Below are 25,821 nucleotides of genomic sequence, written 5' to 3'. Positions count from 1 at the left end.
ATCAGTGAAAGAAGACATCTTATTACTCACCCCCATTACAGACAATCTGAAAAGAGTTAGGACTTCTGGCCATCTGTGCTGTCCATTCCCCTCCCTTCCTCCACCTACGCCCTGGACAGTGGCATACATTATCTAACTTTGAGCTTCCCAAAGAGGAAGTAATAGTATATGCATAACAGTTATTTGCTTTATAGGTCAAAGTGTGGCAGATTGACACACATACTTCTTAGAAAATGTTAAAATTTATTCACAAATGCTAAATTCACAAATGTTAAATTTACTCACAAATGATAAACACTGAAAAGTCCTCTCTCTTTTAAAACATTATTCCTCCAATGAGAGGTCAGAATCTATCTTATTTTTGATATTAAAATCCTTATTACACAGAATTTCACTGGAAAGATTTCGTACAATGTCTTACGCATGGATAAACAGAGTAAAACTAAGAGGGAAATATTTCATCTTAATTATCTTATACACTGTAAAAAGTTTAATTCTAGGCTTTTTTATACAGGGAAAATATAAGCATTTTCCCAAAATCACACCCAAATAAGACCTCAAATTGGTTACCAAATTTATTCAAGAGTTGTTTTTTCCCTTTGGAACCATTTGGAAATAGAGTATTTCACAGCTTTAATTTTTAAAAGCTTTCACATATACATGGAATATCTGTTTCCAAACATATATAAATTCCTTTACCAACAAGAACTGAGACCAAATATACAAAGAATTACCTAATGGTATCAAAATTTCAATTACACTTGGAAAATAAGCACAAGAAAGGACTGAAATTGTCTTTAAGAGGGAAAAGGCAGCACATCATCGGTGTTAAAGAGTGTACTTCTATGGAATCAAACCAGAATTCCACCTCTAGCTGACAGGCTGTCAAACCTTGAGGATGCTAGTTTACCTTTCTGGGACTCATTTTCTTCATCAGTAAAATATACATACCATAGAAACTATTTTAAAGGATTATTAGGAGAGTTCGATGAAATTAAGCTCTAACTTAGAACAGTGTCTGGCACACAGAAAGCATGCAATAAATGTTGGCTATTGTAACTACAACCCTAAAATTACAAAATCACTTTTAAACAAATTGTAATAGCTCTACTTCTTTAATATAAACCAGTCTTCAATTTATTAATGAATTTCAATATCATAAATCAGAGTAAATGACAAAGCCAATGCTTCCCCATTTTTGTCAAGAATATTGCTGAAATGCTATCCTAAAATCAGTCTTATGATATCATCATCAGGTACAGGAGGAAGGGAGATTAGGTTTCCTTACCTTTTTACTTAGCATACAGTCGATCCTCAAGGAAAATATTCAAAATTGGCCAAGTCTGTCTCCTCCATTTTCCTACACCCCCCCTCCATAAACTTCTTCCACTATTTGGTCCTTCTTTCAAGGTACCCTAGCCTAATGTGACCTTAATCCCCTCAACAAGTACTCAAAAATTAGAATTTCTTATCTCTTCATCCCAAACCCAGACACTTAAATCAAAAGTGGCTCAGCTTATCTAGTACAGGTTTCTCAACCTCAGTACTATTAACATCTGGGGCTGGGTAATTCTTTCGTGGAGAGAGGTCTGTCTCACACGGTAGGACCTTTAGCAACATCCTGGGCCTAATATGTACTAGAGGCCACCAGTAATCCAACACACGAGTTTTGACAACCAAAAATGACTCAAGATATTATCAAATGTACCCAGAGGGAATCATCCCCGGTTGAGAACACTGAATGTAGTACAACTGGGGTCCAATGCAGAAAGTTTCTTTACCATAGAGCACTCAAGAAAAATCTATGTAGGCAAACCACACTATGCGTGTCTCTTTGAACAAAAACTCACGGAATTCAGGGTGCTAGGGTGGCTCAGTCGGAGGAGCATTAGACTCTTGACCTCAGGGTTAGGAGTTGAAGCCCCACGTTGGGTGTACAGATTCCTTAAATAAATAAATAAAACTCACGGAATTTTTCCAAAGATCTGAAAACAGTTCAACAGTTTGTTATATCATCAGTTGTCATATCTTTTTAATAAGGGTAAACAAATAAATCAAAACCATATCCCTCTCTTTACATGGTTTAACTCTTTAGCCAAAATCACAACAAACAGAACCTCTCCATCCTCTGATTTCAAAGAATACGATATATGGTAGCTGTCAGGTCTGGTAGGTACCAGACTGCCTGGGGTTCAAACCCCAGCTCTGTCACTAAGCCCTGCAACTATAGTCAGGTTTCTTAATTTCCTCATGCCTCATCTGTAAATTTGTTCATAACATTAATATCCACTGCGGAGGGTTCATAAAATCATTAAATGGGTTAAAAGAAGCAAAACATTTAGAAACCATGCTTGGCAATCTATTTGCTATGGCTATGTTAGAGGATCTGTTCCCAGTAGCAGAACCCAAGGAACATGAGGCTTCAGGGTGTGTGGCAGCCATATTTCCTGCCACAGAGGAAGCCAGCCTGTCACAAAAGGATAAAGCCTGCATGCTTTACACAAAGTGTCCTAAAGTCACGAATTTCTAATTCCATTTGTTCCTGAATTCTAGCTGCCATTTCCCTCAGTTTAGTTGCTAGATTCTTCTCCGGCTGTAAGATAGCCTAGTTTATTTCAACCAATTTCCTTTTTACCTGTTTAGTTGAGGTGGGTTTTTGTCATTTACATCTAAAAAAGTTCTGACTAGTAACATTTCTAAGTTTCAGATTAATGAATGTGATACAAAAGACACTAAGACATATAAAAGAGTTTTCAGATTATATAAAACTTGGGCCAAGATGCTTTTTATACTTTAGAGGCACTATTTCAAAGTAAGTAATAAATATTATAATTTAGAATAATAAACTGTCTTATAATCTGAATTTAGAAGGAAAAACCTAAAGATTCTCTTTCAAATTATATTATTGTAACCCCTGGATTAAACTAAATATTATAAATATTTACTAAATAAGCTAAGAAGAAATGTGACACACAGAAACCAGATATAGGTCACTTCAAGTGTTCACGGTATTTATGGTAAAATTTTGTGACTGTGAGCTCTTATGTTACATGTTTGTTTCAAAGTTGGTGAGTTACCTGAAAAGGTACTTGCTCTTCCTGGCCTGGAGTCTGTGGAATATATTTTTGAGCTCACAAAAGGCACTTAATACATTGGACCATTTTCCCAAAAGCAGCTTTCTTTAATTAGAATAAAAGAAGCCAAAAGAAACACAACTATACGTTACAGTTAATATACTATTTACTCCCTTTTCAGAAAATTCCTAAGAGATGCTGTGATTTCATTTACCTTTTTGGGCTCTGCCTAGAATGCTAGTCCCCAACATTTTCCCATGGCTGGCCTTTTTTCATTCTTCAGGACCCACCTTAACGCCCCCTCTTCAGACAGGCTCTGTCTGCCAACCTTATCCATAGTAGTTGTCCCTACCTCATTATCTTCGATCACATCATTCAACTTCCTCCTTCAGCATACTTAACATAATCTGAATTACTATTTGTTTGTCAGTTTGCTTCATATCCAGTTTATAAACTTCGTATTTCTGGGTGGGGGATGAGAAAAAGGGAAATCTCAAATAGACCAATTAGCTTCCCTATAAATGAGGGTTTCTTAAACTTGGCATTACTAACATTTGACCCATATAATTCTCTGTTGTGGGGGCTGTCCTGGGCACTGTAGGATGTTGAGCATTCCAGGCCTCTATCCACTAGATACTTGGTATCACCCCAGCACCCAGCTGTGACAACCAACAATGCCTCCAGATGTTGTCAAATTATCTCCTAGGGAGCAAAATTGCCCCAGTTAAGAACCACTACTTTAAACGTATGGCCACTAACATGAAGTGCATCCTCAGTTCTGCCCCACAATCCTACTATGCATCTCCAATCAGTCTACTCTCCTACTTCACCAGGTGACCATTCCACAAGGCTTTATTAATTTTTAATCTCCTCACACCTCTAACAATCTATCCTCCATCCTCACATGCAAGAAATGACCTCACTACATTGTTTACAAAAAGAAAGAAAGAAAGAAAGAAAGAAAGAAAGAAAGAAAGAAAGAAAGTCATCTACTGTTCTTTCTACCCTTTCTTCATCCGTAACCACTTAGTCTGCCCTCTGCACCTGTTCCTGAGAAACCTGGTTCTCCTACTCAAGGCTTCATGTCTTCCATACACCATCTTGCCTATCCTCTTTACAGCAAGAACTCGTCATATAAGTTGCCTGTTTTATTTCTACTTTTTTTTTTAAGATTTTATTTATTTGACAGAGAGAGACAGAGAGAGAGGGAACACAAACGGGGGAGTGGGCGAGGGAGATGCAGGCTTCCCGCGGAGCAGGGAGCCCGATGCAGGCTTCCCGCGGAGCAGGGAGCCCGATGCAGGCTTCCCGCGGAGCAGGGAGCCCGATGCAGGCTTCCCGCGGAGCAGGGAGCCCGATGCAGGCTTCCCGCGGAGCAGGGAGCCCGATGCAGGCTTCCCGCGGAGCAGGGAGCCCGATGCAGGCTTCCCGCGGAGCAGGGAGCCCGATGCAGGCTTCCCGCGGAGCAGGGAGCCCGATGCAGGCTTCCCGCGGAGCAGGGAGCCCGATGCAGGCTTCCCGCGGAGCAGGGAGCCCGATGCAGGCTTCCCGCGGAGCAGGGAGCCCGATGCAGGCTTCCCGCGGAGCAGGGAGCCCGATGCAGGCTTCCCGCGGAGCAGGGAGCCCGATGCAGGCTTCCCGCGGAGCAGGGAGCCCGATGCAGGCTTCCCGCGGAGCAGGGAGCCCGATGCAGGCTTCCCGCGGAGCAGGGAGCCCGATGCAGGCTTCCCGCGGAGCAGGGAGCCCGATGCAGGCTTCCCGCGGAGCAGGGAGCCCGATGCAGGCTTCCCGCGGAGCAGGGAGCCCGATGCAGGCTTCCCGCGGAGCAGGGAGCCCGATGCAGGCTTCCCGCGGAGCAGGGAGCCCGATGCAGGCTTCCCGCGGAGCAGGGAGCCCGATGCAGGCTTCCCGCGGAGCAGGGAGCCCGATGCAGGCTTCCCGCGGAGCAGGGAGCCCGATGCAGGCTTCCCGCGGAGCAGGGAGCCCGATGCAGGCTTCCCGCGGAGCAGGGAGCCCGATGCAGGCTTCCCGCGGAGCAGGGAGCCCGATGCAGGCTTCCCGCGGAGCAGGGAGCCCGATGCAGGGCTCGATCCCAGGACCCTGGGATCATGACCTGAGCCGAAGGCAGACACTTAACAACTGAGCCACCCAGGCGCCCCTATTTCTACTTTTTACCTCCCATTCTTTCAATTTGTTCCAATCTGGCTTTTATTCCCACCAATACGATGAAGCTGGTCCTTGTCAAGACCACCAAAACCTGCATCTGGCTAACTCCAAAGGGCAATTTTCACACTTCAACTTACTGGATCTCTTAATAGCCTTTGACCCAGTTTATCACTCACTCCTTCCTGAAATACTTTCTTCACCTGACTTTTTTTTTTTTTTTTAAAGATTTTATTCATTTATTTGACAGAGAGAGAGACAGCGAGAGAAGGAACACAAGTGGGGGGGGGGGGAGTGGGAGAGGGAGAAGCAGGCCTCCCGCTGAGCAAGGAGCCCAATGCGAGGCTCGATCCCAGGACCCTGGGATCATGACCCAAGACGCCCAACGACTGAGCCACCCAGGTGCCCGTCTTCATCTGACATTTAGAACAATCCATTCTCCGGAGTTTCTTTTCTACTTTATGGCTCTTCTTTTTCCATATCTTTCCCTTTGGCATCCATAGTTCCTTCTTTCATCTTAAAACAAAAACTTTCCCTGACTGTATTTCCCTCACCAGTTCCCACCCTATTGCCTGCTTCTCTTTGCAGCAAAATTCCTTACGAAGAGTTGCTTACAGTCATTGTCTTTTATTCCTCTCCAACCAGGCTTTTGGCCAACCCTACACCACCAAAATTGTTCTGGCAAGGTCATCAAATAACCTCCATGATGCTAACTCCAATGGTCAATTCTCAAGTCCTCACCTCACTTACCCTTTCAGGAGCATCTGACATAACTGACATTTTCTCCTCCTCCTCAATACACTTTTCTCATTAGCTTAAAAGACACCCCATATCTCACGTCCTTCACTGCTACACCGGTCTTGTTCTTGCCACCATCATTTCTTTCCGGGATTACTTCGAAAGCCTCCTGTTTCTACTTTTGCTTCCTATTATTATAATGTCTTTTTATTACAAGAAGCAAAGCAATCTCTTAAAAATATAAATCAACCACATCCCTTTTCTGCTCAAAAACATGCAATGGCTTACAGATGCAATCAAATAAAATCCAAACTTCCTACCAGGTCCTACCTACAAAACCCTACACGATCTGTCCCTGACTCCCTTTGGTCTCAATCTCCCACCACTCTACACAACAGCCTGTTGCAGTTTCTCTAACAAAGCAAGGTTTCTTTCTCCTTGGAGCCTCTGTACCTGCTTTTTTCCTAGCCTGGAATGCTGTGTCACAGACCTTCAAATGGCAAGCTACTGTACTTCACTGAGGTCACAGCTTCAATCACACCACCTCAGAGAGGGCTTCCTTGACTAATACGCCTGTAAAATCTCTTCCTCTTTCCTCTTCTCAAACTGATGGTTATCACCATCTTAAACATACCTGTACCTTTATCTATTTGTGTCTGCCACTGCAAGGTAAACTTTTAAGATGGCAGGGGCTCTATTTTGGACAGCACTCTATCTCTAGCACCTGAAACAATGCTTGGGGATGTACTAGGTAGTCATAAATATTGACTCAATAAACAAATGATTGAAAATACAGAAAACAAAAATTTGTAAAGTTTTATAGAAGTGTTCCAAGAAGGAGGGGGAGGGAAAATGAAAACAAATATTGACAATTGAAAATTGAATTTAAAAAAAAAAAGGCCTGAGATTTTAGAAAGCATGCATGTTTTCCCAGTCAGATCAATGAAGAAACTGTCTCTCTCACTCTCTCAGTAAAAGCCAGTAGTCTTATGAGCAACTAGTAAGAATTTCTGAAATATTAAATAATTAGAGAAATAAAGTGACAGAAAATATGAATATCACGAAAAGTCTATACAGTATGCCCACCTAACTAAGCAAGAATATAATATCCTTCTACAGCCATAAATATGGCTCCAAAGTAAGAATGGAGACTAGCCTACATCATAATTCTAATCTTTGTAAAACTGAACAGCATTCGTAACATTTTTTTAAAAAAAAGCTTGGAAATGTGGGTTTAAGTTTTATTTAGTTTCCTTTAGACCATAAGTCTTCCCCCAAAAGCCCTATTTGGGAATTCTTCAAATCTGAGAAAGAAGAATTAAAAACAGAGTGTTGATCCTGTGCTATCAAAATTTTATAAGAACTCCGAAAAGCCAACATCCATATCATCTTCAACCCGGATAACTGAATAAAGAACTCAAAGAAATATGATGAAGCGTTAGAGAAAAGGAGATTCTGAAAAACATACTTTTTCTTTTTAAAAAAACTTCACAACCGATTTTAGAAGAATGCTTTACAAAGCCATACCTTCCAATTTACAGTGACTAAAAATGTGTGTGTGAAAAAACTTATCGAAACGGTGACTAAAAACTGCCAACCATTTTTATTTTTATATTTTTTTGAAGTTGGAATGTATGAGCCTTGCTCTTTTTTTTTAAAGATTCCATTTATTTATTTGACAGACAGAGAGAGAACACAAGCAGGGGGGAGCAACAGAGGGAGAAGCAGGCTCCCCGCTGAACAAGGACCCCGACGTGGGACTTGATCCCAGAATCCCAGGACCATGACCTGAGCCGAAGGCAGACGCTCAACCGACTGAGCCACCCAGGCGCCCCTCCCAACCATTCTAATGTTGAAGACAAAGAACTTCTTGACTTTATCCAAGCTCTAAATTCTAGGCAAAAAGTCTTCTGGAAAACATATTACCACATAATGTTGCTGAATTATATTCTGTTGTGCATAAAAACATTACTTAATATTAAATATGATATTTCTCTGTATTATCAGACATTTAGACCTGCAGAAGCAATGGGAAGCCTTTAAAATGGACAAGATGGTGGGTTAATGGAGAATTCAACCACACTTCTGCTTTACTTGTCTGCCAAGAAATTTCTGGTTCTCATACAACATGAATCATGAATCTGAAGAAATATTAACAGAATGGAAAATTAGTAATGAAAAATATGATTCAATTTACAATGACAACAGAACACACATGATGAAGGCCAAGAGCAGCTGAGGAATCACAAGCTTAAGCTTTATTCATTCACACTCTTCAGCTGTGTGTTCAGAAACTAATTATGACACAATGTAATATAACAAAATATATTTTGCATAAGCAAAGATATAGTGAATCACTTTCATAACTCTCCAAAAACAAACCACCGGATATACCAGAGATTCTGGAATTGCTTTGTCATATATTCAATCAAGCAGCTAAATACATGTTAAAAAATCTACTTTAATATTAAAAAAAATTAATATTCAGTCGGTTGAGCGTCTGCCTTCGGCTCAGGTCGTGATCCTGGGGTCCTTGGATCAAGTCCCGCATCAGGCTCCTTGCTGAGTGGGGGGCCTGCTTCTCCCTCTGCCTGCCTCTGTCTCTCTCTCTCTAATAAATAAATAAAATCTTTAAAAAATTAATATTACACTCTGAATAACAATGCCAACAGAAACAAAATTACTAATAAGCAATGGTTCTTTCAAACAAAGTACTTCACCTACCAGAACCTGTTGAAAAAATAAGTTAGCAGACTCTTAGTAATTACAAAAATACTATAGGACATATGCTAGAATGATCCTTCTAATCAATCCACTATATAGCAAATGTTGCAATTAGGTGAATGCAAAGTTGAAAGGCAGGGAGAAATTCAGTTTTGCTATCCTACAAGCTAGTTACAAAACTCTAATGCCATATTTCTAGATCTAAGGTTTATTAAGGATAAACATTTCTCAAGTGATTCCATAAAGCAGCAAGTACAAGCTAAAATAGAAGAAACTTCAAAAAAAATTCAAATGGTATCAACAATCTCACTTAGCACATCTGCTTCTAAAAATATTCAGGCACCATCCCCTTCAAACACTGCACAAAGTCTTGTTTATAGAACTACTTCTATGAAACTACATCATCACCATTTGAAAGCAAATGCTGATTTAAGATTGCAAATGAACAGCAGAGTGACTCCAGGAGTCATTGAGCAGCTGACAATAGTACAAGAACAAACTATTTTCAGTAGGTCAAACTTTTAAAATCTGACTGTTCAAATTAATAACATTGTAATAATTACATTGCAATAAAGTTTCTGATTAATATATCCCAGAAGTGTATTCTATGATGATTTTTGGCTCTGGCTTTAGCTGAATATTGACTTAATTGGCCAAATATGTATTTGATGCACCTCCGATACAAGCACACAAAGTAAATCTTCAAAGTGGTACAGAGTAAATATCCAATAAATACCTACTGAATTCAGTTAAGAACTGTAAATAGGTGAAATCCAGTGGCATTTCTTCTATTTGAAGAATCAGGTACACAATAATTTAAAGGAAAGGTATAATCACAATTCCTTCTTAGCTTCTAACATGGTTACAACTTACTTTAGAAACACAACAGTTGATTGTACTGAACATACCAACTTTGGGCACGAAGTGGGAAACCTCCAATAGTTAGCTGAGTGCCATTTATAATGGAGAGAAATAACCAACTCAAGCTAGCCTACCAATAAAGCACCTATAATAATTATCCTGACATTGCACTATCTGCTCCACTGATTGCCGTACAAATGCACATCACACCCTAACCTTCTTGTACCTTCGTCTTTAATTCTTTCTTCCCAACAAGAGAAGCTGCTAAACAGAATCTTTGTTCTAGCACAATGACAATGACTGGGCAACAGGTAAATGGCATAACCAAGATTTCCCTTTTCCTCTTGCCCCTCCTTGTTTTCTGATCTTTATGTGGTAAATATGTTTAAGCAGAATCTAAGCTCCCAAGACTTCAACTCTCTCCCCATTCCTGGTTCCACAGCATTTGGTAAAATAAGTAGACTGAGCATCCCCTCTGAGATTCTAAGACCATCTGAGCATGCACTATCCAAGTACTAGAATTCTAAAAGGAAGCATGAAAATGGTGGCACTGTACTTAAAAAAGATAAATGAATACTGTGTGGTCAAAAAGGCAGACTGTGACAGTTATTTACCTACTAATGCCCACCACTAAGCCCATCCTTCTGTAATCTTTTAATGCTAGGACTAAGACGCTGAAGAGTCTATCTCCTAGACTACTTTGTCAGCTGGCTTCTCACTGGGCCCCACCAACTACAAGGAAATTGGAAGGTGGGAAGAAAGAAGGTCCCTCTTTGGGGGCTTCTGGCTGACTCAGTTGGAAGAGCATGTGACTCTTGATCTCAGGGTTCTAAGTTCAAGCCTCACAGTGAATGTAGAGATTACTTAAATAAATAAAACTTAGGGGAAAAAAAGGTCTCTGTTTTTCAAGTCCTGTCAGCGTTTCCTGTCATCAAAAGCTAGCTATCTGGGGGCACCTGGGGTTGCTCAGTCGATTGGGCATCAGACTCTTAATTTCGGCTCAGGTCATGATCTCGGGGTTGTGGGATTGGGCCCTGCATTGGGCTCTCCATTCAGCACAAAAGTTTGCTTGTCTCTCTCCCTCTGCTCCTCCCTGCCATTCACACATGCTCTACCTCTAGGGAAAAAAAAGATTTTATTTATTTTACAGAGAGAGTGAGAGAAAGAGCACAAGCAGGGGGAGGGGCAGAGGGAGAGAAAGAAGCAGGCTCCCCACTGAGCAGGGAGCCCGATGTGGGGCTTGATCCCAGGATCCTGGGATCATGACCTGAGCTGAAGGCAGTCACTTAAGCAACTGAGCCACCCACGTGCCCCTAAAATCTTAAAAAACAAACAAAAGTTTGCTATGGCTCTAGGCTCCAGCTCCTGGGGAATGCCAAGCAGCACTGCAGTGCCTGGCCCCTCCAGAGGTCTGAGCTTCCAGTCTTCTAGAGTTCTTCCTTTGAGGTCCTAAATTCTGCCTACCCTGCCTTTTCCCTTCTTTCCCCCCAGCTCTAGAAGTGAAAGTTGCTTCCTGTGGTTACCATTAATATCTTAGTTACCTCATGTGATAGAACAGCATATGTATTTGGTCTTTATCCCACCCCACCCCCATGCCTAACCCAGAGCTCCTAAATCCCTTGGAATTTGCTGGGTGACAGGAGCATCTCTTAATGAGTCCCCTAGATAGCTTCAAGATGAGGGCTGGTTGCCAGAAAGACCAAGGCACACTTAGATTTCAGCCCTACCTCCTGACCTCTGGCGAGGGTAGAGGGACTGGAGATTGATCACCAATGGCCAATGATTTATAATCAGTCATGCCTATATAATGGGACCTCCATAAAAACCCCTAAATGATGGAGTCTGAGGAAATTCCAGATTGGTAAATGCATCCACATGCTGGGAAGGAAACACACCCCAACTCCATGGGGACAGAAGCCCCTATGATCAGGACATTTTCGGACCTCACTCTATGTACCTCTTCATCTGGCTATTCATTTGTACCCTTTATAAAATCCTTTATAATAAACTGGTACTAGTGTAAGTACAGTGCTTCTCTGAGTTCTATGAGCCATTACAGCAGATTATCAAACCTGAGGAAGGAGTCATGGGAACAAGCCCCGCCCCTTCACAGCTGGATGGTCAGGAGTACAGGAGGCCTGGGACCTGTGAATGGCATCTGGAGTGGAGGGGAGTCTTGTGGGACTAAGCCCTTAACCTGTGAGGTCTGTGCACCAACTCTACATAGTTAGAGTCAGCATCAGAATGAATTGTAGGATACCCAGTTGGTATCTGGAGAGTTGGAGAATTGACTGGTATGGGAAAAAAAGCCCCACACATTTGGTACAGGTGTTAGAAAACAGTTCAGAATTAATGTCAGCAGTGTTGTGAGTAAAAACATGCACATCTCAGCATCCTTTTTTTGCTCAGGCTTCCAACATTTGTGTAAATAAATCCACATGTTAAATCCCTTCTTAAAAATACCTAGCAAGGTTTCTGCTATCTTGGTTGAAATCTGATACAGAAGTTTCAGACAGTAGCTTAATCCTTAACCTTACCCACAATATCTGATCTATCATCATCAGATACTAGTGTAGCTATTAATAAAGTAATCCTTTGATTTTCCTTCCTTTGCAAAATGTAGAGGAGAAGAAGCAGGATTCAGGTACTACTGGGTGCCCAGCCATACCACCACAACAGAAGTATTAAAATCTCACCATAAATCCCTAGCAGATGTTAAGAGCAATATATTAGCCTAGTGATCACATGGAGATCAGTTACTGGTCTTAAAGAAATGTGACACAAACAAACAATAGAATGGAAATTGGGAGACTTGATTTCTAGTCTTGATTCTCCCACAAAATATGTGACTTTACCCAAGTCAGTACTTGTTAGACTGAATCTCTCACATTGCTTCGGCCATGACTCTACATATGTTACACTGCATCTCTCCTAATGCTGACATCTAGTGGATACACTTAGATCTAGTATGTTAAAATGACAAACCTTATTTACACTATTTTAAATAAAAGACTCACTGGGATGCCTGGCCATGTACAATAAATACAATAAATTAGGAGACCAATACTATCTCTTAAATGGAAGTGAACCATCATAAATTAGTACCACATCAGATTGTCATGGCATCTTTGAACTTGATTCAGAGATTACTAGTAATAGTACTCTTCCATGCCTCCAGCTATTAAAAAATTAAACCACCAACGCAAATTACTGCCTGAGCTGCAAATTTAAAACAAGAAAGCAAAGACATGCTTCCTGCTATAATGCCTTACATCAGGTAAAGACATAAGTTATTAGAAGGGCTAATATAAAGTTCCAAGGCAAGTAGTTTAAGAATGTACAGAAAGGTGATGGGAATCTGAAAAAAAAAAAAAAACACTGAACCCCCAAATTACCTATTTTACAAGGATTAAGAAGGTTTTTCTTGAAAAAATATGATCTTTAAACAAGAAATAGTACTGTGAATTCACTTTCTTAAAACGTACCACTATTTTAGGGGCACGTGGGTGGCTCAGTCAGTTAGGTGGCTGCCTTCAGCTCGGGTCATGATCCTGGGGTCCTGGGATCGGGCGCCGCATCAGACTCCCTGCTCAGAGGAGAGTCTGCGTCTCTCTCTCCCAGTGCCCCTCCCCCCCCGCTCGTACTCTCTTTCTCTCAAATAAATAAAATCTTAAAAAAAAAGTACCACTATTTTGCAATTCATAAAAAATTATACCTACACATGTATGGTAAAATATATAAATATGCAAGTGAATGATAAACACAAAGTTTAAGATACTGGTTATCTCTGGAGAGAGACAGGGCCCTAGGACCAGGCAACTTCAAAGGTGTGGGTAACATTCCAGTTCCTCAGTTACTGGTGGATTCAGGGATTTTAGGCTTTCACGTTTACAAATAAAGGTATTCTTTTTTTATGTACCAATAATTAAAAAAAAATTAAATGTAGAGGGGCGCCTGGGTGGCTCAGTCCGTTAAGCGTCTGACTCTTGATTTCAGCTCCGGCCACGATCTCAGGGCCCTTGAGACGGCGCCCCAGAAGACGGGGCCCCGCGTCTGACTGCGCTCAGCAGGGGATCCGCTTGCGATTATCTTACCCTCTCCCTCTGTCCTGTCCCCCACTCTTTCAATCTTAAAAACAAAATTTATTTATTTTTAAAGATTTTATTTATTTATTCATGAGAGACACAGGGACAGAGAGAGAGGGAGAGAGAGAGAAGCAGAGGGAGAAGCAGGCTCCCAAGGAGCAGGGAGCCCGATGCGGGACTCGATCCCAGGACCCTGGGATCATGACCTGAGCCGAAGGCAGATGCTTAACCATCGGAGCCACCCAGGTGCCCTTTAAAAACAAAATTTAAATGTAAAGTCACTGATATTCAAAGAACACATATGACTCAAAGATGCCCAACAAAAATGACTGGATTGGAATTCAGGTGTCTGAACGCTTTGCAATACACATGCAACAATGCATGGATAAGCCACTAAATAAAAACCCTCACACATGTAAAACCTTGAGTATTTCCACAGCTAGCTGGTGTTTACAGTGCCTGGTGATAGTTGCTGCTGTTCAAAATCAAACCACCTTTCCTTAGCTCCTGTCTGCCGATTACTGTGACAGACACTGAATATTTGGCACTGAAGAGTTCACAGACGAGTGGAAGAGACAAGACGGTGCGGCATGCTTCATACAGAAGCATACAAACAACACAATGAACATACAGAAAAAGGAACACCTAACCAAAGGATTCCCAGAGGGGCTGATTCTTAAGTACTTCTTGCTGTCTATTTCTTTAAATTAGAAAATAATTTAAACATAAAAAAAAAATATTCATATACTCTACCACCAGATCAAAGCAATGACATTTTGCCATATGTTGCTTCAGAGTCCTCCCTATGTTTTTGTGCAGTTAACCTCCCAACGTTTCCCAACCAACTTTCCTCTCCTCCATGTCCTAAGGTAATCTTTAAAGTATGCTTCCTTTCCAAACATATTTTAGAATTTTTACCGTGAAGGTCTGTATTCATAAACAACACAGCACTGTTGTGCTTTTCAATTTGCATGATTTATTGTCCATATTCCTTTAGAACTCACTTTTCTCACTCACTGGTGTTTTGAGAATTATCCATGTTCACTCAGTACAGTATTTCATGGTTCAAAGAAAGCAGTTTATTTACTTATTCACCTATTGAGGGGCAATGCCTTTTCAATTTTTCTCTATTAACAAAGTATGCTGGACGCCTGGGTGGCTCAGTCGGTTCAGTGTCTGCCTTCGGCTCAGGTCATGATCCCAGCGTCCTGGGATCAAGCCCCACATTGGCCTCCCTGCTTGGCGGGGAGTCTGCTTCTCCCTCTGCCTCTCCCCTTGGCTTGTGCTCTCTCTCCCTCAAATAAATAAAATCTTAAAAAAAAAACCACAAAGTATGCTTTACACATATCCTTTCACACACTACATACACTTGTGCCCCCGCAGAAGAGTTTCCACTGGATGGCAATCTAGAAATTAAAGGGCAACTGTAACTCTACTACATTGTGCCAAACTACTCTCCACAGTACTTCTATCAATTCACTATTCCACTAGTAAAAGCTCTCCTCTCTCCCATCCTCCAAAACTTCAAGCTTCAAATGTTTAGATTGTGAAATATCTCACTGATGCTTTAATTTACATTTTCTTGATTATCAATCAGTAAAAATGTGCCTCCCGGCCACCTGTAAAACGTATATTCATATCCTCTGTAACTTGTGCCATTTATTTTTCTACCATCTTTCCCACACCTCCCTTTCTATACACTGTACTCCGTACTGCAGGGGCCCAGCATCGGTAAATGACATCCTTGCCAGCTAGTTAGGTTATGTCAGTAAGAGGCACTGGAAGGTGAGCAGGCAGGGGAGAGAGAGAGAAGCTTTCCGTCTCTGGCCAGGACAGACCAGTAGCTGCTCTAACAGCAGTCAGATGAGGTGAGGCCAGTATGCACTGCTCCAGTCAGAGGCAGAAGCAAGTGCAGCCGTGGGCTGCAGTCTAGTGGAGGGAGCAGCTTATCTCTGGTAGCAGAGCCATCATCCCACTTTTTTTTTTTTTTTTTTGCCACTCTATGTCTCTTCTTCCTCTTTGCTCTTCTAGTCCAATACCTTCATAACCAATCCTCTATATTAAATTCCCTGTTTGAAATACCCAGGGTGGTATGTTTTCCTAATTCAAATCCAGCTGATATATCACTCTGCTATCCCCCACAGTTGGGCTTTAGGAATTCTAGGTAGGACTTCTGGGTACCAATCTTTTGATGCTTATACACATGGCAAATATTTTCTCCTAATCTGTAATACTGCAGTATCCTAGTCTTAACTTTGTCTATGGTACCATCTGTCACATGTAATCCACTTTTCTTTGTGGTCTATGCTTACCGTTTAAGTAATGATTCATCTGCAAAAGTGCTTTGGCTATTCTTGGTCCTTTGTTCACCCATGTAACTGTCAAGTTCTGCAAAAATCTTAATGGGACTCTGACTCGATTTTGCATTAAATACACACACGCAAATACACATACCATTCTGAGGCAGAACTCCCATCTTTATAATATCAACCATTCTTTCATTTAATCTATAAATATGAGATTATAAGAGTAAGATTACATGACTACATTTTCTACTGTTAAACCATTCTTGCATTTCTGGTATCAACTCTATATAGTCATTTAAAAATATGTTTTGGTCTAATATTTCACTTTAGATTATTTCATAAGTAAGACTGACATATCATTTTTTTCTCTATTCTTGTCTGGTTTTGCTACCATGCCAACTTTATATATCAGCTCTTTCTTGTCTACATCAAAGTATAAAAGATAGAACATGAACGTCTGTGTCCCCTCAAAATTCACATGTGAAATCCTAAAACCCAATGGGATTAAAGCCTTTGAGAGGTGATCAGGTCATCAGTGTGGAGCACTCATGAATGGAATTAATGCCTTTATAGAAGAGACCCCAAAAGCTCAGTTGCTCTTTCTACCAGGTGAGGACACAGCAAGAAGACAGCTGTGCTTTGAACCGGGAAATGGGCCTCACCAGAACCCATCTATGCTGGCATGTTGATCTTGGGACTTCCAGCCTCCAGAACTGTGAGAAATAAATTTCTGCTATTTAAAAGCCACCTAGTTTACTATATTTTCTTATAGCAGCCCAGACTAAATACAACATGTGCTAACATGGAAGTCAAACTTGACCATCTAGCCTTTGGATGTATCTCTTCTACAACATCCATGCGAAGCAGCCAACTAGCCCCTGCTTAAATATTTCATTCTGCATGACTATGCCCAGGAGTGACTCATTCTATTCTCAAATGACTTAAATTTTAGACTTCAGGGGCGCCTGGGTGGCTCACTCGGTTCGAGTGTCTGCCCTTGGCTCGGGTCATGATCTCGGGGTCCTGGGATCAAGCCCGGAGTCGGGCTCCCTGATCACTGGGGAGTTTGCCTCTCCTTCTCCCTCTGCCCCCACCCCCTTGCTTGTGCTCCCTCTCCAATAAATAAATAAAATCTTTATAAAAAAATTTTAGACTTCAATTTTTAGAAACTTTTTTAGGAACTTCAGCTGATGATTAAATGATGCACAACTAATCCAACATGAATCCTACAAAGAATCACACAAAACTTATACTAAGCTGATTATTTGCCCATTTGTTAATTTCTCCTCACTGGTCTCAGTTCTCGCTGGCCTCTGAGAACTGAACAGTCCCTATGCCACTTGACAACCCATTAAATAACTGAAATATCTTAAAATATATTAAACTGAGGTCAAAAGAAAGTTACCCATTAGACTATATACATATACTCACATATGCAAAAAATTACAGACAAGCTATCTCCTGTCTAGTAATTATGAGGATTTAGCTTCTGAAAGAGAATGAAGTTCAGAAAGGGATATTCAGGAATATTCATCATAAGGACCTTCTTAAACATTTCAGACTGAAGGAACAAAAGGCAACAGAACCATCTTGCCCTGAGTGTGACTATAACTTAACTTTTGTATCCCAAGCACCTTACAGAGGTCCCTGAACATTTTGAGGACTAAATGAAAGTAAAAATGAGTGACTGAGAGCTTTCTGTGTGCCACACACAATGCTAAGTAATATATACACAATATTATCTTATAAAATCCTCCACCATTTTGGAGGTTGTCTAGCACTACAATCCTCATTTTACTTCTGAACAACCTGAAGGTCAAAAGGATTAAGTAACTTTCTCAAGGTCAACAAATGAGGCCAGAATTCTCACTCAGGCAAATCTGGCTCCTAACAGTTCTCTTAGCCATTTTGCCACCATTTGCTTCTTAGTCATAAATGAAAATACACATAATTTGGCCAAAAAGAGTAAAGAAAACTAAAACTTTCAAGTCTTCCTGAAAGGAATTGATTCAATACTAGCACTAAAATTTCTAAATTAGGAATAAAGTTCTCACAGAAAAAAAATGTTAAGAAAAACAACATTGACTAGAAAAAGATGACAGATGCTAACTAAGAAATGTCCTTAAATATTTTCCTACCATTTGTCAGGTCTTTCTGTTTGAGCCCAGCATGCTAAAGGAATTCAGTACAGTGACATTAACAGTTCCTGAACTTCAATTAAAACCATTCTCTTAAATATAACTCCTCCAAACTTATCATAATCAAACAGAATACAAAAACAAAATATAAATTTCCTCTTCCTGGTAATCACATAATCTTAAAAATACGTACTCGAATAATCTTCCTACATTTAAAAATCAGTATCGCTTATAAGGCTAAAAAGACTCCAGTAGAGCAAAATGCAGAATGTATACATCATAAAAACGTTTTGAACTAAGTATACTAATCTAATAATGACAGCTTTTAAAGTTCTGTATAGCTTTTACTAGGGCAATATTTATATAAACCAAAGTTCAAATTACTTAAAAACTTTGAGTATTTTTACCGTATTTCAAACGTTGCTGGTAGGGAGAAAGAGAAAGGAAGTGAAGGGTCTCAGAAAAGGTAGAAAATCAGCCCAGAATACAGGGTTCATGGGAGGACCTGAAATCATGTAGCTCAGTTCTCTAATTTTATAGGAAGAAACTGAGAACTACAGAAACTTGGGGACTTGGCAAAAGCAGCAAATTAGTTTTTAAAAGTGGTGATTAATCTAACGACCCTGACAGTGAAACCTTTGAGAACATCTTTGAAATATGCCATCCGGGCAGATCACATTGACAGAACAAATCAAGTGCCACAACCAAAAAATACCCCACAGTCAGACGCCCCACCGTGTCCCCTTCAAAACAATAGTGTTGTTTTTGCTATCAGCCAAGCTTCAACAGATCTTCCAGTCCCTTTATTGGTAGTTGGTGACAAGGTGCTGAATGACCATTTAATTGTCAAATTTCGTGACACCATTCTAGGCTCTTCCTAGCTTATGCTGGTACATGATCATTGTACAGTTCATACTACTTAATTAACTGTAAAACATTTGGTGACTTTTTACAAGTCTTGACCTTTTTTTGTGATTCCATAACACAAGCATCAGACCTTATGATGTGCATCCTTCCTATGGAAATTATGACATTTTTCTCATTAAGCTTTCAACATCTCAAGCTGATATTTTATTTTTTACATGTTAATTTCATGTTCCTTGAAACAGAATGTGAATTCTCTGAAGGTGGGCACTCTCCAAGGCTTACCACTTATCTTCGACTACCTTTTCCACAGAATATGCCACTGTTTCTCTGATAATTGACCAGCAAACAGAAGTTTCTTCAAAGCTATTTCAAGAACTTCTAGCCTATACCATTGGGATATTTCTTAAGAAACGACTATGTAACTCTACTTTTAAAAGATTAGTTATACAGAACATAAAAAACTACACTTATTCAAATATGATGGAGGAAGAAAGGTCTGACTTTTCATTAACAGAAGTTCTTAATCTGGGGTCCAGAGAAAGAATTCAGTGACCTGTGAACTTGGATGGGAACCTTTTCACTAACCTCTATGTGAAGTTTTGCAATTCCTTCAATAAAGATTATAGGCAACAAAGCACAGTAGTATCAGAAATACCTATAAACTTATCATCAATAGAAATCACAGGTATTTTCATATTATACTAGAGTTACTGCAAACTTAACACTATTTAAAATTACAGTATTTAGCAGAATTGTTGCTAAAGCTTATTCTCTAGTGTGAGAAGCATATATATTACTCTATCAAAAATTTGTATTTTTAATATTTGTTAGCTGTACTTCAATATAACTAATTTCCTTGTTAATCTTATGTGTTTTACTTCATAAAATCATGAATCATTTTTAGAATCATTATTCTGGGAAGGGATTCACAGGCTTCACCAGATTACCAGAGGTCCCATGGCACAAAAAAAAGGTTGAGAACTCCAGCACTAACATACACAGAGCAGGTGAGGTAATTACAGTTCCAAAAGACCATCGCAATAACGGTCTTATCAGTTCTAGTAAAATGACAGGCAAGTTTTGAAATGTAAGTATCTCTTTTTATAACTAGAAAGAGCACAGAAAGAGATTTTAAGCCGATCATTTTCACTTGAAGAACACAAAATATACCTACAGAAAAATTACATTTTTAAATACCTATTAACTTGTTATAATTAAAACAATTACAGGATTATAAATGTTTAAGTACTCAGGACCCCTGTATCAGTAACTTTTGTGGTGGCTACTGTGTTCTTCTAAGACTTTTTCAAGAGGACCAAAATCAATAACAGCTAGAATTCTTATTGAAGAAAGCATGTAAAAGTGTCTTCCCTTCTAGCAAATACATATTAAACAACTAGAATTATGGGTTAGACCTTTCCTGTTTACTATACTGGTGATAACTAAAATGACTTAAAAAGGAATTCAAAGAAAAACACATACCTCTCCTACTGAAAGAAAGCTGTAAAAAAAAAAAAGTTCTAATTAATTTACATTTTCCCCACTATTTCCTACTCTAAGAAACTAAACAGTATAGGGTATTTCCTAAAGATATTTTTAGCAGTTCAATATTATATACAGAACATCTTCCTTAAATTATATTGAGCCGATGTAGTTTTTTAAATCATAACTTTTCATTTTTATCTGAATTATCATTTCCTCCAAAGACATATTTACCTTCAGCCAGTGCTGGTGATTCTGTTCTTGTCCTTCTATCTGTTTAAAGAAAGGAAAAAGGAAGAAAGTCTAAAACATATTATACTTTAAAACATGTTTAATTTTATTAAAACTAACTTTAATAAAGTTTATGAATGCCATCACATATCACATACATATGCTATACACACGTGTGTGTATGTATATCAACGGACATATACCTCCTTGAATTAAATCAACAACTATTTATAGAGAACCTACTAAGAGTAAGCCATTATGTTAAGCCCTGGGAAATACCAATAGGCTTAGATAAGACACCCTAATTGCCACCCTCAAGACACTCAAAGACTACAATCTCTATCAAGAGAAGTACATAGATCTCATCATATCATGCAGCAGGAACAGCAAGGGAAGAAAATTTGTAACTCGTCTTTATTCTTTTTTTTTTTAATGTTTTATTTATTTATTCCTAAGAGTCAGACAGAGAGAGAGAGAGAGAGAGACAGAGAGAGAGAGAGAGAGAGGCAGAGGCAGAGAGAGAAGCAGGCTCCCCGCCTAGCAGGGAGCCCGATGCAGGACTCGATCCCAGCACCCTGGGATCATGACCTGAGCCGAAGGCAGACGCTTAACCATATGAGCCACCCAGGCGCCCCACTCGTCTTTATTCTTATAACAGGGGCCAGAATTACCAAAAGAGATATATTTCTATACTATTATCATAGTTTACGTTCTTTTCCTTTCAATGTATTAAAAATACCAGTTTTGCTAAAGGTACTAAGATCCTTATATTCCATGACAATAACCTATTATTTGCCAGACGTACATCTGGCAAAACTCAAGGGAACCACCAAGTCCTCTGTAGGACTGGTTTACTAATACTACTATGGTATTTGCAAATCCTAAAACATTTTAGATAAAATTAAATCTTCAAAATGATTTTATTCTAACTTTACAACTAGAAGCAACTACAGCCACTACAGTAAACTAGCTGAGTTCACATACAGTGGGGGGACAATGACTAATGTAACTACTCACCTTTACATAAAAATTTCTTTCCCTAATTGTTTATTTTATGACCAGAGTCCTGGACTTAGCAAACACATAATTTCTATGTGCTTAGTAACATTTAGAGGGGACGGGGCACTGCCTTCCAAGATGGTAAGTGATCTGACTCTTACACTGTCTTCTAAAGGCTGAAATGTGGTGCTGTGTCTCTGACAGATAAAGGAGGAAGGGACGGAGGAAAAAGCCCTGGAACCAACACATGGAAACAGGATTGAGAACCTTCAGGTTCACTGGATTAGAAATTCTGATAGTGGGGGAGGAGAACAGTGGTTTCTGCCAAAAGACACAGAAGTATTCTGAAGCAACTATCACCTGGTTATCTTGGACTCCTTACTGAACCAGCATGCTAAGGAAAGGGTTACCATATTGTGGAGTCCTGTGAAGTGAACCTAACAACTTACGGCTGCTGCCACACAATGCGGACAGGAGGAAATCTATCCAGAACCTTGGGGATTCGACTGGGGCTGCCATGCTCAGTAATAACTATAAATGAGCAGCTGCAACAATTATGACCCAACAATGATAAATCAACTACAGGCATTGATCCCTTGGAGAAGAAGGTCTGTGTCACTGAACCAGGACAATGCCTTGACCTGTTCAAGTGCTGGCTGAAGGTAAGGCAAATCTAGAATGAGTGGTGTAGGACTGCAAAAATGAACATTATTCCACTAACCCTCCTATTATAAGTCTACTGTAGTGATTGTGGCCAGCCACCATCTTGAAAACTTAGCAGTAGAATGGACTAAATGACAAGTGCTTAATGGAACATACAAGGCTGTATGGGATACCTCTAACATGCTGCCTCACAATTTCACTCCAGCTGAGGCACCTCCCCTTAGCTGCACTACTGGGGCTCACTTTCTGCTCACAGGTTTTGCTCTAAGAGATGCTTACAGGAACTCTTCAGCCATCCTGGAATGTACGAACCCCAACCTGGGAGGGTGAAGATGTTAACATCAACACCCTATGAGCAACCCCTGACCACTGGGGAATGGGATCTGGTATATAAATACCCCCTCCTTCCCATCCAGAGGCATATACTTCGTGTCTTCTCAGAGGACTTCCTCAGGATCAAGCCCCATGTACTCAGAGATGTGACCAGGTCGATCACAGACCCTTGCACTGACTTTCTTTCCTCCCTGATTTCATGTGCCCCAATTCTCCAACTTCTGTTTCTTTTTTTTTCCTTAAGATTTTATTGATTTATTGAGAGAGACAGAGATATTGAGAGAGGGAGAGGGAGAAGCAGGCTCCCCACTGAGCAGGGAGCCTGATGCAAGGCTTGATCCCAGGACCCCGGGATCATGACCTGAGCCAAAAGCAGACACTTAACCGTGTGAGTCACCCAGGCACCCCGCCAACTTCTGTTTCTTGTTAACAGGTTCCCAAATAAATTATCTGCCTAAAAAATCCCTGTCTCAAGCTCTGCTTTTGGGATGAAACCAGATCAGGACACTTGTCCTTTGGGACACCATACTCCCTTCCTTTTCGTTCTAACTCACTGGATGCTCTTTCTTAACCTCTGTTGCTGAACTTCTCTCTCAGATCCCCAAATGCTGATGTGCCCAGAACACAGTCCTAGGTCCTCCACTCCCTTTGTGATTTCATTTCATGGCTTTATGTATCAACTACATATCTCAAATTTACTTATCCAGTCTAGACATTTGTCTCCATCTCCTAGTAACTGCCTACTCAGTATCTCCTCTTGGATGTTTTAATAGATACCTCAAACTTAACATGTCAAAACTAAACTACTCATCTTCCCTCTCTAAACCTATCTACCTAGTCTCCCTTAACTCAGTTGATGGCATCTCTATCCTTCCAGTTGCTCAGGTAAAAACCTTGGATTCCTCTGCAACTACCTTCTCTCTCACACGTCCCAAATTCCACTACGGCTCTCTCTACCTAAAGTCTTCACACCTACTATTCTATCTTCTGTTAACTCAAAGTGGAGGGTTCAGCTGCATTAGCAGTCTTAGGTCTACTATTACTTCTTAATCCAACAGCCTCCAGGGGCTGCAAAGTTAAATGCATCTGGGTTGGGTGGAGCCACATTAGAAGGGCTAACTAGGGCAAACAAATGTCTATGCTTAATCTAAGGGGTGCCATGGCTATTAACATGCCATGCTAAAAACACAGGTGATCCGGGGCTGGATATTCAGGTAAAACAATTTTTAGATGTTATCAACTAATTAAGCTTTAGAAATAATCAGTAGGCCAAAAGAACAGTCTAAGGGTTAATTTTTGTTTGATGAAATGTCAGTTTGCAACTCTTGCTCTAGGATTTGTCTATAATTTATATATTATTAATCCTAATCTTTACTTTTTTTCTATCAGGTAGGAGATGAATGGGAGCTATTTATGTTCAAAGCCTAACCATTCTGGTTTTCCTCAAAAGCTCCTCTTGGATCAATGTTACTACAAATGGAATGAATAAACACATTTTTGCTTTTTCTGCCAAAAACAAACTTCCTTCCCTAAGGCAGACCAAAGCCACCCAGAAATAAACAAAACAAGTGGCTTGGCTGGCCACTCTCATTAACCAGAGGAGCAAAACCGGTGCCACTTGCATAAATCCATGGGGAAAACTTCTATTGGTTTTGTCTAATTCTTAATAAATCAAGAAATAAGAAAACACTTGTAATTGTTTTTACCTTTAGAAATCAAATGTCAGGCCATAAGTACTGAATATTAGATAGGATGTAAATTAGATAATCCAGGCATCTAAAATCCGCAAACCTAAAGGTTCTTCAAGTAAGTGTTAAAATTCCTTTGCCTCCAGCAAAACATTAAACATAAAAGCTATGACTTCAGAGCATTCTGTCAACCACATTTATAGCTTTGCAGCATTTAATATGATGACACATAAATCTAACTGGTTATGCAACCTACACTGCATTCCTCCTTCATTTGGCTATATGATAAAATCAAATTCAATTCCATTTGTTTAAGCTCCCCTTGACATACACAAAGCAATCTTAAAGCCATCAGAGAAACCGAAAAAGAGCACTTGAATTAAAGGGCCTATTGACCGCGTTCCCAGATCAGACAATATTATGAAACTGCATTATTATATAACTCCAGCAAATATCTAAGTTATTTTTTTTTTAAAAAGATTTTATTTACTTGAGAGAGAGAGCATGCATGCAAGAGCTATGGGGAGGGGCAAGAGTGAGGGAGAAGCAGGCTTCCTGCTGAGCGGGGAGCCGAGGCAAGATGTGGGCCTCCATCCCAGGACCCTGCGATCACAACCCGAGCTGAAGGCAGCTGCTTCACTGACTGAGCCACCCAGGCGCCCCCTTAGTAAGCTTTAAGAACTTGAAAAGGTTATTCTATATCCATTTGAGAAAAAAAGAAACAGGTAAGTCTATAAAAAATCTTTTTAAAAACAGAAGAAAAGAACCAGTCCTACACATTAATAATTAAAACTGAGTGGAATTCATACAGATACAGAGTCAGGGGAAGAGACCAGAGAAATCACAATGGTCCAATAATAAAAAGAAAAAAAAAATCTCACACCAAGTATTTACTGGAAAGTCTATTATGTATATAGTACCAAAATAAATACCTGAGGAGATGCTAGGATGAAAAAGATTGACTGCACTCTCTAGAAGTATCTATTCTTCCTGTAGCAATTAAAACATTCAAGGAAAAAATGAAGTATCGTGAGAAACATCTACATATAGATCTGTGGCAATTAAAAAAAGATATCTCAGGTAGGGATACAGCAGGGAAATCGGGTATTGGAAAGATTTTACGAAGCCCCGGCAGCTGAGATAGATTTGAAGAGTGAACAGGATTTGGACAAGCAGGAAAAGGAGGTAGAAGGCTCAAAAAGAATATTCCAGATGAGGAATGTATAAAGTAATCACTATATAGGGCAATGAAGAAAACTTTATTTAATAAATGGTACTGAAATAATCCCATGAAAAACTGAGATACAACCTTCTCACCCTATATATTCTAGGTAGATTAGAGTGTAGTTTCTTAAAACTAAATCTCAAAAATAATACCTTACTTATTTTTAGAGGAGTAATTTGAAGCATGGTAAGAAATTTAAAATGGAAAGATGGGAGTCACATCATATAAAAATTAAAAATAAAGG

The 25,821-nt window shown here is 39.9% G+C and overlaps 1 protein-coding gene across 7 annotated transcripts in view; it reads right to left on the bottom strand.

The window, feature by feature from the left end:
• Positions 1-25,821, bottom strand: part of CYRIB (CYFIP related Rac1 interactor B) — a 102,720-nt gene that overhangs the window by 33,617 nt on the left and 43,282 nt on the right. For 4 of the 7 annotated variants that reach the window (XM_028105546.2, XM_028105547.1, XM_028105548.2 and 1 more), the window contains 2 exons: positions 20,673-20,711; positions 20,439-20,457 (listed from right to left, as the gene is read on the bottom strand). The exons of 1 other annotated variant lie outside the window; for it this stretch is intronic. The gene's annotated coding sequence lies outside the window, so the exon portion shown is untranslated. Of the gene's footprint in view, positions 1-20,438; positions 20,458-20,672; positions 20,712-25,821 lie in introns of those variants that run through there. 2 more of the 7 variants (XM_028105549.2, XM_028105551.2) reach the window with 1 other exon arrangement.

This window comes from Eumetopias jubatus, unplaced genomic scaffold (assembly GCF_037043125.1).
Source record: "Eumetopias jubatus isolate StellerSeaLion01/CBP00866 unplaced genomic scaffold, mEumJub1_p1.0 scaffold_4, whole genome shotgun sequence".
NCBI classification, from domain to species: domain Eukaryota; kingdom Metazoa; phylum Chordata; class Mammalia; order Carnivora; family Otariidae; genus Eumetopias; species Eumetopias jubatus.
The sequence above is the reverse complement of the archived record's forward strand: the minus strand, read 5'-3'. Positions and strand labels throughout refer to the sequence as shown.